This window comes from Hippopotamus amphibius, chromosome 16 (assembly GCF_030028045.1).
Source record: "Hippopotamus amphibius kiboko isolate mHipAmp2 chromosome 16, mHipAmp2.hap2, whole genome shotgun sequence".
In the NCBI taxonomy this organism is placed as follows: Eukaryota; Metazoa; Chordata; class Mammalia; order Artiodactyla; family Hippopotamidae; genus Hippopotamus; species Hippopotamus amphibius.
Window position 1 is genome coordinate 611,016 of NC_080201.1, and position 12,779 is coordinate 623,794.

The 12,779-nt window shown below is 39.5% G+C and overlaps 1 pseudogene; it reads left to right on the forward strand.

The window, feature by feature from the left end:
• The first annotated feature begins 1,435 nt into the window (after nt 1-1,435).
• LOC130838938 (RWD domain-containing protein 3-like) lies at nt 1,436-10,676 on the forward strand (annotated as a pseudogene).
• The last annotated feature ends 2,103 nt before the right edge of the window (nt 10,677-12,779 follow it).

Below are 12,779 nucleotides of genomic sequence, written 5' to 3' on the forward strand. Positions count from 1 at the left end.
CATTTAAATCATGAGATGCTGAGGGGCTTCCTAGGTGGCGCAGTGGTTAAGAATCCACCTGCCAATGCAGAGGACACGGGTTCGATCCCTGCTCCAGGAAGATCCCACATGCCGCGGAGCAGCTAAGCCTGTGCGCCAAAAAAAAATTAAAAAATAAAAATAAATCATGAGATGCTGAGTAAAGCAGATTATCCTCCACATTATAGAGATCACATTAAGGCCGCATCCAGTCATTTGAAGGCCTTAATAGAAAATGACTGATGTCCCCCAGCAAGGAGGGAATTCTGCCAGAAGACTGCTTTAAGACTCAATGCAGCATCCACTCCTCCCTGGGTTTTCAGCCTGCCGGCCTAACCTGTGGATTTTGGACCCACCAGCCTCCACAATCACGGAAACCAATTCCTAAAAATCTACCTATTTATCCATCTGTATGTCTTCTAATGATTGTTTCCTTGGAGAACCCTAATGCATTAGACAGACAAAATCAGCCTTTATAAGTTATGTTCAAATAACTAAAGGAAATCACATCTAAAGAATATGACAGTTAAGAGGATGGTATCTTACCAAACAGAGGATACCAATAAAGAGAAAGAACAAAAAATTTTAAAGACCCAAGGGGAAATTCCATAATTGAAAAGTACAAAAGCTGAATTCAGGTTGGTAGAAGAAAGAATCAGCAAATTTGGAGATAGGTCAATTCAGATGGTCTAATTTGAGGAAAAGAAAGAAAAAGACAATAAAAATGAACAAAAGGACTTCCCTGGTGGCGCAGTGGTTAAGAATCCACCTGCCAATGCAGGGGACATGGGTTTGAGCTGTGGTCTGGTGAGATCCCACATGCCATGGAGCAACTAAGCCCGTGAGCCACAACTACTGAGCCCTCATGCTGCAACTACTGAAGCCCACGTGCCTAGAGCCCACGCTCCACAAGAGAAGCCAACTGCAATGAGAAGCCCACGCACCACAACAAAGAGTAGCCCCCGCTCACCACAACTAGAGAAAGCCTGCATGCAGCAGTGAAGACCCAATGCAGCCATAAATAAATAAATAAATAAATAAATAAATAAATTTATTTTAAAAAATGAAAAAAGCCTCAGAGGCCTGTTGGTTGCTATCAAGTGTACCAACTTATGCATAGTGGGGATCCTAGATGGAGGGAGAGAATGGGGCAGAAAGAATATCTGGAGACATAATGGACAAAAGTTACCCAAATTTAATGAAAAATATTAATCTATCTCCAAGAAGCTCAATAAACTACCGGGAGGATAAACTCAAAGAGATCTACATTTAGATGCATCAGAATCTTACTGTCAAAAGCAAAAAAGAAAAAAAAAGAAAAAAAGAGAGAGAGAATCTTGAAAGTGGCAGGAGAAATCAGTTCAGCCCACAGGATGGATCCTCAGTAGGATTAACAGTTGACTTCTTATCAGAAACCATGGAGGCCAGAAGGCAGTGGGATGACATCTTCAAGGTGCTGAAAGACTGTCAACCAAGAATTCTATATCTGGTGAAACTATCCTTCAAAACTGAAGGAGAAAGTAGGATATTCCCAGATAAACAAAAACAGAACTTATTGTTAGCATATCTGCCCTTTAAGAAATACTACAAAGAGCCCCTCAGGCTCAAAAGAAAATTGCTAAATAATAACTTGAATTCACATAAAGAAGTAAAAAACATTGCCAAAGAGAACTATAAACATAAAAGACAGTATAAATGCATTTTTGTTTTAAACTCTTCTGTTTTACTTAAAAGACAACCACATAGGGACTTCCTACGTGGCGCAGTGGCTGGGAATCTGCCTGCCAATGCAGGGGACACAGGTTTGAGCCCTGCTCCAGAAGGATCCCACATGCTGCGGAGCAATTAAGAAAAAAAAAAAAAAAAAAAAAGACAACCACATAAAGCAATAATTATAAAACTGTTGATGCATTTACAGTGTATAAAGATGTAATTTGTATGTGATTTGCAGCACAAAGGTAGGAAGGAGACAGGTATGTTGGAACAAAGTTTTTGGAGAGTACTGAAATTCCCTTACTGTTCATTTAAACTAGGTTATTTTAGTTATAATGTTAATTGTAAGCCCCACACCAATTATCTTTTAACATATATTAAAAGGAATGGGAATTTATATGCAATACTAGAAAATCTCAAAAAAAAAGAAGATAGTGATGGAGAAACTGACAAAGAAAACAGACAACACACAAAAGCAGCAAAATGTCAGACATCTCCTCGTTAATTACTTTAAGTGTACATGAATTAAACTCTCCAATTAAAAGGCAGAGATTGACAGAATTGATTTTTAAAAGATTATGACCCAACTATATATGCCACCCACAAGAGACTCAACAAAAACTGGCACACTAGACAGGAGCACTAGGCCGACAGCAATCATAGCTGGAGACTTGTTTCTCTCATTTTTCACAATGGATGGAATAAGTAGGCAGAAGATTAACAAGGAAACAGAAGACTCAACAGCAGAAACCAACTAGACATCTACAGAACACCCACAACAGCAAAGCATGCACTCTTCTCAAGTGCACATGGAGTATTTTCCAGGAGAGGCCATATGTTAGGGCATAACTCGAGGTTCAGTAAATTTAAGGGGACAGAGATAATATTGGGCAAAAAATTCGTTCAGGTTCTCCTGTAACATCTTTTTAGCCAACCCAATGTAAAGTATGTTCTCCAGCTGCAATGGAATAAAATCAGAAATCAGTAACAGGAGGGAATTTGGAAAATTCAAAAACTATGTGGAAATTAGATGTCACTCTCATAAATACTCATAGAAGAAGTTATAAGGGAAATTAGAAAATACTTGGAGGTAATTTGATAGAAAAAAATTGAGCTAATGTACCACATTACTTAGCACCCCACCTCAGTGAGAGGGGTGCCAAGTGAGACCCCTCAGCTAAGGCAGCCAGAGCAGGATCTGGGCTGGAGGACGTCCATGGGGCCAGCACCATGAACAGAGGGCTTGAGTTCCAGGCGAGATGGAGCAGACACACTTGACCCTTGCCTCCTGCTGAATACAGCACTGAATCTGAGCAGGATGGCAGCACAGCCAGTCAAGGATGGAGAAGTAAATAGCATGTGGAACTGGAGACACCAGAATCTGAAGCACTGATCACCCAGCACTGAGCTTACAACCATCTCTTCTTCCAGTGTCATCCAGCCTGAACTGAATACAGCCTGAAATCCACAAGGCAGTAAGTGGCACAGACAGAGATGCAAGAGGCAGGAGAAAACTCTCACTTTGGCTGGAGGAGTGAAAAGGGGGTTCCTAGTGCTTGAAGTGAGCATGGGAATCCCTCTGTTCCTTTCCCTCCATCCTCTCGTGTCCAAGGTCCAGGCAATTCTGCAGCAGCTGGCATGGGGTGAGGGCAGGCAGAGAGTCAACATTCTTTCATTTTTTTTACATAAATTTATTTATTTATTTATTGGCTGTGTTGGTCTTCACAGCTGCTGTGCAGGCTTCTCAGTGTGGTGGCTTCTCTTGTTGCAGAGCACGGGCTCTAAGCACGTGGGCTTCAGTAGTTGCAGCACGCAGGCTCAATAGTTGTGGCTCTCAAGCTCTAGAGTGCAGGCTCAGTAGTTGTGGTGCACGGGCTTAGTTGCTCCATGGCATGGGGGATCTTCCTGGACCAGGGCTCGAACCTGTGTCCCCTGCATTGGCAGGCGGATTCTTAACCAGTGCGCCAGTGGAAGTCCCAGGAGGGTCAATATTCTAAAGAAGGAAAACTTTCTCTGCTCAGGGTAGCTCTGAGACCAAGAGGGTGGGGCCAACTCCCATTGCTTTTTTCTTTCTCTGTCCTCCCACTACATGGGCCTGGATATTGGCCTACATACAGTTCACAGCAGAGCAGAGTAACTAGAGGTTCAAGATTCTGCCCAGAGGATCCAATGGGGGTGGGGGAGGGGGGCAGAAAGCACCAGGAGATGCTGGATAGAGAGCAGCTCAGGAAAGTGACCCCAGAAGACGTCTTTTTCACTCCAGGGCTCAGCCCCACCCACACATGCATGGATCGGTTTCTAATCTGCACTCTACAAACTCCAAGAACAGAGAGACCATGCACACCCAGATCACAGACTGCCACGACACTGTGCAAGCCTGGGACAGGGCAGAAGGAAACCACAAAGGCTCTGAACTACAGCCCACAGAGGCAGGTTGGAACTTACAGCTTGACTCTATCCAGGTGGCTGCCTAATAAAACATAAGTACCTATCTCCACAGTTTTTAAACAAGACCCAGGAGCTCACACATTTGGGATACAATTTAAAAATTCTCCAGCATATGAAAACTACAAAAATTCAATTCACATAGGAAAAGACAACCAACAGATATCAGTGCCAAAATGGCAAAGATATTGGAATTAGCTGACAAATATGATGTTTATTATGCAAATACTCTCAAGAAGCAATCACTTTCTTCAAACGTTAAAAATAGGACATCTCATAAAAAGAAATAAAAGATATAAAGAAAACCCGTTAGACTTCCCTGGTGGTGCAGTGGTTAAGAATCCACCTGCCAATGCAGGGGACACAAGTTCCATCCCTGGTCTGGGAAGATCCCACATGCTGCAGAGCAACTACGCCCATGCGCCACAACTACTGAGCCTGTGCTCTAAGGCCTGCGGGCCACAACTACTAAGCCCACATTCCACAACTCCTGAAGCCTGTGCACCAAGAGCCTGTGCTCCACAACAAGAGAAGCCACCACACTGAGAAGCCCATGCACCACAACAAAGAGTAGCCCCTGCTCACTGCAACTAGAGAAAGCCTGCCTGCAGCCACAAAGACCCAATGCAGCCTAAAATAAATAAATAAACCACAAAAAAAAAGAAACTGGTGAATTTCTAGGGAAAAAAAAACAGATTATATGGAGACTAAACAACATGCTACTAAAAAACCAACGGATCAATGAGGAAATCAAAGAGGAAATTAAAAAGTACCTTGAGACAAATGACAATGAAAACACAACCATACAAAATCTATGGGATGCAGCCAAAGCAGTTCTTAGAGGAAAGTTCATAGCAATACAGCTCTTCCTCAAAAAACAAGAAAAACTCAAACAACCTAACCTACCACTTAAAAGAATTACAAAAAGGAGAACAAACACACCTAAATTCAGCAGAAGGAAGAAAATAATAAAGATCAGAGAGGAAGTTAATAAAATAGATTTAGAAAAAAAATAAAACAATAAATAAAACTCAATAAAACAAAAAGATGGTTCTTGGAAAGGATAAATAAGATTGATAAACCTCTGGCCAGGCTCACCAAAAAGAAAAGAGAGAGAACCCAAACAAACAAAATAAAAAAGGAAAAAGGAAACATAACAACCAATACTGCAGAAATACAAAAAACCATACGGGAATACCATGAACAATTATATGCCAACAAATTCAACAATGCAGAAGTGGACAAGTTTCTAGAAACTTACAGCCCACCAAAACTGAATCAAGAAGAAACAGATAATTTGAACAGACCAACCACTAAAAATGAAACAGAATCTGTAATTTTATTTTAATTAATTAATTTATTGTTTGGCCTCACCACGTGGCATGTGGGATTTTAGTTCCCTGACCAGGGATCGAACCCATGCCCCCTGCAGTGGAAGTGCAGGGTCCTAACCACTAGACTGCCAGGAAATTCCCTACAATCTATAATTTTAAAGAACTCCCTACAAACACAAGTCAAGGACCAGATGGCTTCCCAGGTGACTTCTACCAAACATACGAAGAAGAACTTATACCAATCCTTCTCAAACTCTTCCCCCAAAAAGATGGAAAAGGAAGGAACACTCCCAAAGACATTCTATGAAGCCACCATCACCCTGATCCCAGAACTGAAGATACCACTGAAAAAGAGAATTACATGACAATATCTCTGATGAATACAGATGCAAAATTTCTCAACAAAATATTAGCAAAGCAAATCCAGCAACATATAAACAAAGATCATATACCAAGACCAAGTGGGATTAATCGCAAGTTCACAGGGATGGTTCAACATACGGAAATCAATGTGATACACCACATAAACAAAAGACAAAAAGCACATGATCATCTAAATAGATGCAGAAAAAGCAGTGGACAAAACTCAATATCCATTCATGATAAAAACTCTTACCAATCATGAAAAATCTCTTATGAAAGTGGGTAAAGAAGGAACATATCTCAACATAATAAAAGCTATTCATGACAAACCCATAGCCAACATATGATGACTTCTTTTTTTATGTTCAACTGATTTTTTTTTCTTTAAGAACTTTTATTGGCATACAATTGACATACAATAAACTGCATACATTTAAAGTGTATAATTTGATTTTTTTCTTATTAATAACATATATATGGCAATCCCAATCTCCCAATTCAGTCCCCCCCAAATCCCTCCCCACTTTCCCCACTTGGCGTCCATATGTTTGTTCTCTACATCTGTGTCTCTATTTCTGCCTTGCAAACTGGTTGATTTGCACCATTTTTCTATATTCTGCATATATGTGTTAATATACGACATTTGTTTTTCTTTTTGACTCAGTTCACTGTGTATGACAATCTCTAGGTCCATCCATGTCTCCACAAATGTCCGAATTTCATTCATTTTTTACAGCTGAGTAATATTCCATTGTATATATGTACCACATCTTCTTTATCCATTCATCTGCTGAGGGATATTTAGGTTGCTTCCATGACCTGGCTATTGTAAACAGTGCTGCAATGAACACTGGAGTGCATGTTTCTTTTTGAATTATGGTTTTCTCAGGGTATATGCCCAGCAGTGGGATTGCTAGGTGATATGGTAACTCTATTTTTAGTTTTTCAAGGAACCGCCGTACTGTTCTCCATAGTGGCTGTATCAATTTATATTCCCACCAACAGTGCAAGAGCATTCCCTTTTCTCCACACCCTCTCCAGCATTTATTGTTTGTAGATTTTCTGATGATGCCCATTCTCACTGGTGTGAGGTGATACCTCACTGTAGTTTTGATTTGCATTTCTCTACTAATTAGTGATGTTGAGGAGCTTTTCATGTGCCTCTTGGCCATCCATACGTCTTCTTTGGAGAAATGCCTATTTAGGTCCTCTGCCCATTTTTGGATTGGGTTGTTTGTTTTTTTGATATTGAGCTGCATGAACTGTTTATATATTTTGGAGATTAATCCTTTGTCTGTTGATTCATTTACAAATATTTTCTCCCATTCTGAGGGTTGTCTTTTCATCTTGCTTATCGTTTCCTTTGCTGTGCAGGACCTTAGAAGTTTCATCAGGTCCCACTAACTTATTTTTGTTTTTATTTCCATTACTCTAGGAGGTGGGTCTAAAAGATCTTGCTGTGATTTATGTCAAAGAGTGTTCTTCCTATGTTTTTCTCCAGGAGTTTTATAGTGTCTGGCCTGACATTTAGGTCTTTAATCCATTTTGAGTTTATTTTTGTGTATGGTGTTAGGGAGTGTTCTAATTTCATTCCTTTACATGTAGCTGTCTAGTTTTCCTAGCACCACTTATTGAAGAGGCTGTCTTTTCCCCACTGTATATCCTTGCCTCCTTTGTCGTAGATTAGTTGACCATAGTTTATCTCTGGGCTTTCTATCCTGTTCCATCAATCCATATTTCTGTTTTTATGCCAGTATCATACTGTCTCGATTACTGTAGCTTTGTAGTGTAGTCTGAAGTCAGGGAGTCTGATTCCTCCAGCTCCATTTTTTCCCCTCAAGATTGCTCTGGCTATTTGGGGTCTTCTGTGTCTCCATTCAAATTTTAGGATTTTTGTTCTAGTTCTGTAAAAAATGCCATTGGTAATTTGATAGGGATTGCATTGAATCTGTAGATTGCTTTTGGTAGTATAGTCATTTTCACAATGTTGATTCTTCCAATCCAAGAATATGGTACATCCCTCCATCTGTTTGTGTCGTCTTTGATTTCTTTCATTAGTGTCATATAGTTTTCTGAGTACAGGTCTTTTATCTCCTTAGTTAGGTTTATTCTTAGGTATTTTATTCTTTTTGTTGCAATGGTGAATGGGATTGTTTCCTTAATTGCTCTTTCTGATCTTTCATTGTTAGTGTATAGAAAGGCAAGAGATTTCTGTGTGTTAATTTTGTATCCTGCAACTTTACCAAATTCATTGATTAGCTCAAGTAGTTTTCTGGTGGCATCTTTAGGATTTTCTATGTATAGTATCATGTCATCTGCGAACAGTGACAGTTTTACTTCTTCTTTTCCAATTTTGGTTCCTTTTATTTCTTTTTCTTCTCTGATTGCTGTGGCAAGGACTTCCAAATTATGTTGAATAGTAGTGGAGAGAGTGGACATCCTTGTCTTGTTCCTGATCTTAGAGGGTATGCTTTCAGCTTTTCACCACTGAGAATGATGTTTGCTGTTGGTTTGTCATATATGGCCTTTATTATGTTGAGGTAGCTTCCCTCTATGCCCACCTTCTGGAGAGTTTTTGTCATAAATGAGTACTGAATTTTGTCAAAAGCTTTTTCTGCATCTATTGAGATGATCATGTGGTTTTTATCCTTCAATTTGTTAATATGATGTATCACATTGATTGATTTGCATATATTGAAGAACCCTTGCATTCCATGATGACTTAATTTTTTTTTACTGCACCACACAGCATGGGGATCTTAGTTCCCTGACCAGGGATTGAACCCACACCCCCTGCCTTGGAAGTGCAGAGTCTTAACCACTGGATCTCCAGAGAAGTCCCACTCACCGCCAATATAATACTCAATGGTATAAAAATAAGAATAAAAAAGGCTGAAAAGCAACAAAGCTGAAAGCCATCCCACTAAAATATGGAACAAGACAAGGATGCCCACTCTCACCTCTTCTATTCAACATAGTATTGGAAGTCCTAGCCACAGCTATCAGACAAGAAAAGAAATAAAAGGTATTCAAATTGGAAAGGAAGAGGTAAATTATCATTATATCCAGATGGTATGATAGTATATATAGAATACCCTTAAGACTCCACACAAAAACTACCAGAACTGATAAACGAATTCAGCAAGGTACTAGGATACAAGATTAACATACAGAAATCAGTTGCATTTCTTTACACCAACAGTGAAATATCAGAAAGGGAATGTAAAAAAATATATATATCTTTTAAAATTGCACCCCCCAAAATAAAATACAAGGGAATAAACCTGACCAAGGAGGTGAAAGACTTACATACACCAAGAACTATAACACATTAATGAAAGAAATTGAAGATGATTCAAAGAAATGGAAAGATAGCCCCTGCTCTTGGATTGGAAGAATTATATTGTTAAATTGGCCACACTATCCAAAGCAACCTACAGATTTAATGTGATCCCCATCAAATTACCTATGACATTTTTCACAGAACTAGAACAAGAAATTCCTAAAGTTCATATGGAACCAGAAAAGATCCAGAATTGCCAAGGTAATCCCAAAGGAAAAAAACAAAGCAGGAGGCATAACTCTCCCCACCCTGCTGACTTCAGACAATGCTACAAAGCTACAGTAATCAAAACAGCATGGTGTTGGCATAAAAGCAGGCATGTGGATCAAGCAAACAGAATAGAGAGCCCAGAAATAAACCCACACACCTACAGTCAATTAATCTGGGACAAAAGAGGCAAGAATATACAATGGGAAAAAGACAGTCTCTTCAGCAAGTGGTGCTGGGGAAGTTGGACAGCCGCATGTAAATCAGTGAAGTTAAAACACACCCTCACACCACACACAAAAATAAACTCAAAATGGCTTAAAGACTTAAACATAGCTCTTGATCCTAGAGGTCTTGAGTCCCCCGGTCCCATCTTTCTCTTAAATCTGTGTCTGTGTTTTCTTTAAGCTTGCGGTACCTGTCACTCGCCTTGAGTTGCCGAGCTGGTCTCGGCAATGGAATGCCTGAGACCTCATGAAGTCACTAGAATATAGCAGATCAAAGACTGAAGAGAGCAAAAGCCTGCTGCTTTCATTTTTGTATCTTAACACAGCTTGTCGAGCCAGACCAACAGTCAACGAGTGCCCAAGAACACTTATGAAAGACAGATGGGACTGTGTTCAGAATTCTCACAAAAGCCGAAGGATTTATGGATGTGATATACCCTTACAATTGGTGTTCCATTTACCAGTCAGTTACCCGTCATGTCTGCCTGGTATTGTGGTTAACTCCGAATACCTGACCCGGGTCCAGTGTGAGATTGTGAAAGAGAAGTTACTGGAGCAAGCAGAGACCCTTTTGTCGGAACCTATGGTTCATGAGCTGGTTCTCTGGATTCAGCAAAACCTCAGGCACATCCTCAAGCGACTGGAACCTGGAGGTGGCAGTGAAAAGTGCACTTCTGCAGCAAGCAGGACTGTGGATGATGGATTGTGGATGGCTCTTTTGCATTTAGATCACATGAGAGCAAAGACTAAATATGTCAAAACTGTGGAGAAGTGGGCTTCCGATTTAAGGCTGACAGGAAGACTGATGTTCATGGGAGTACCTGATTCCTCAGAAAACCTGCAAAGTCGATGTGGACTCAAGTGGAAAGAAATGCAGAGAGAAAATGATTAGTGTACTCTTTGAAACAAAAGTACAGACAGAACACAAAAGGTTTCTGGCATTTGAAGTCAAAGAGTATTCATCGTTGGATGAGTTACAAAAGGAGTTTGAAACTGCAGGACTTAAGAAGCTTTTCTCCGAATTTGTACTTAGGCTGGTAAAATGAAGTGGAAGACAGGAATCTTTTACTGAAACAACTGTGGCTTGTTTTGTTTTGTTTTGTTTTTGTTTTTTGCATTGGATTTTTAGAGTGGCTAATTGAAATACTCATAAGGGAACAATTTTAGAGTTTCTGTCAAGCAAAATGACAGACACCATCATAACTTCAGGACAAAAGCCAATTCTCTTTATGGAATATTAAACAGTAAAAATTCTAATTTTGCCAGTGAAGGCTGGGTTCAATAGATGGGATGTTGTTTGAGAGATAAATATAAAAAGATGATGGTAAATGAGCTCTTGTGTTTATACAGAGGATTTGTTTGGAACTGTGCAATTTTCTGGTTAATTTTCTTGTAATTAAATGAATTTTTAAAAAGAAAAAAAAAAAAGACCAACATAAAACATGACACCTTAAAACTCCTAGAAGAGATCATAGGCAAAACATTCTCTGACATAAACTGTACCAATGGTTTCTTAGGTCAATATCCCAAAGCAATAGAAATAAAAACAAAAATAAACAAATGAGACCTAATCAAATACAAGCTTTTGTACGGCAAAGGAAAACCTACAGAATGAGGGAAAATATTTACAAATGATGTGACCAACAAGGGCTTAATTTCCAAAATATACAAACAGCTCATGCAATTCCACAATGAAAAACAAACAGCCCAATTGAAAAATGGGCAGATCTAAACAGACATTTCTCCAAAGAAGACATACAGGTGGCCAATAGGCACATGAAAAAGATGCTCAACACTGCTTACGATTAGAGAAATGCAAATCAAGACTACAATGAGGTATCATCTCACATGGGTCAGAATGGCCATCATTTAAAAAGTCTACAAATAACAAATGCTGGAGAGGGTGTGGAGAAAACAGAACCCTCCACTGCTGATGGGAATGTAAGTGGGTGCAGCCATTGTGGAAAACAGTATGAAGGTTCCTCAAACAGAATTATGACATGTTCAAGCAATCCCACTCCTGGCCATATATCCAGAGAAAACTATAATTTGAAAAGATACATGCACCCCAACATTCATTGCAGCACTAGTTACAATAACCAAGACACAAAAAGAACCAAAATGTCCACCAGCAGATGAACAGAAAAGAAGAGGTAATACATATATACAACGGAATACTACTCAGCCATACAAAAGAACAAAATAATGCCATCTGCAGCAACATGGATGCAACTAGAGATGACCATACTAAATGAAATAAGTTAGAGAGAAAGACAAATACCATGTGACATCACTTATATGTTGAATCTAAAATATGACACCAATGAACCTAACTATGAAACAGAAATAGAATCATGGACATAAATGACAGACTGGTGGTTGCCAAGGGGGAGGGGTTTGGGGGAGGGATGGAGTGGGAGGTTGGGGTGAGCAGATGGAAGTTTTTATATATAGAATGGATAAACAACAAGGTCCTACTGTACAGCACAGAGAACTATATTCTATATCCTATGATAAACCATAATGGAAAAGAATATTAAAAAATGTGTGTGTGTGTGTATATATATATATACACACATACTTATATCTGAATCACTTTGCTGTACAGCAGAAATTAACACAACACTGTAAGTCAACTATACTTCAATTAAAAACATACGTATAAACCAAAAAAAAAAAAAAGAATGAAAAAGAAATTAAGACATTTCCATAAATAGAAGCTGGAATAGTTTATTGCTCTACAGACATGCTAAATGAGTCCTTCGTGGTGAAATGAAAAAATGCTAGACCGTTATTCAAAGCCATAACTGAAACAAGGAACACCAGTGTCTTAGTCAACTGGGATGCTACAACATTATATCACAGGCTGAGGGGCTTAAACAACATTTACTTCTCTGAGTTCTGGAGGCTGGGAAGCCCAAGATCAAAATGCTGGCAGATTGGTGAGGGTCCTCTTCTTGGCTTGCAAAAGGCCGGTTTCTTGTTGTGTCCTCACGTGGTGGAGAGAAGAAAGAGATCTTTCTTGTGTCTCTATTAAGAGCTCTACCCTCAATAACTAATCACCCCCAAAGGCTCCACCTCCAAATACCATCCCACTGGGGGTTAGGGCTTCAACACATGAATTCTGGG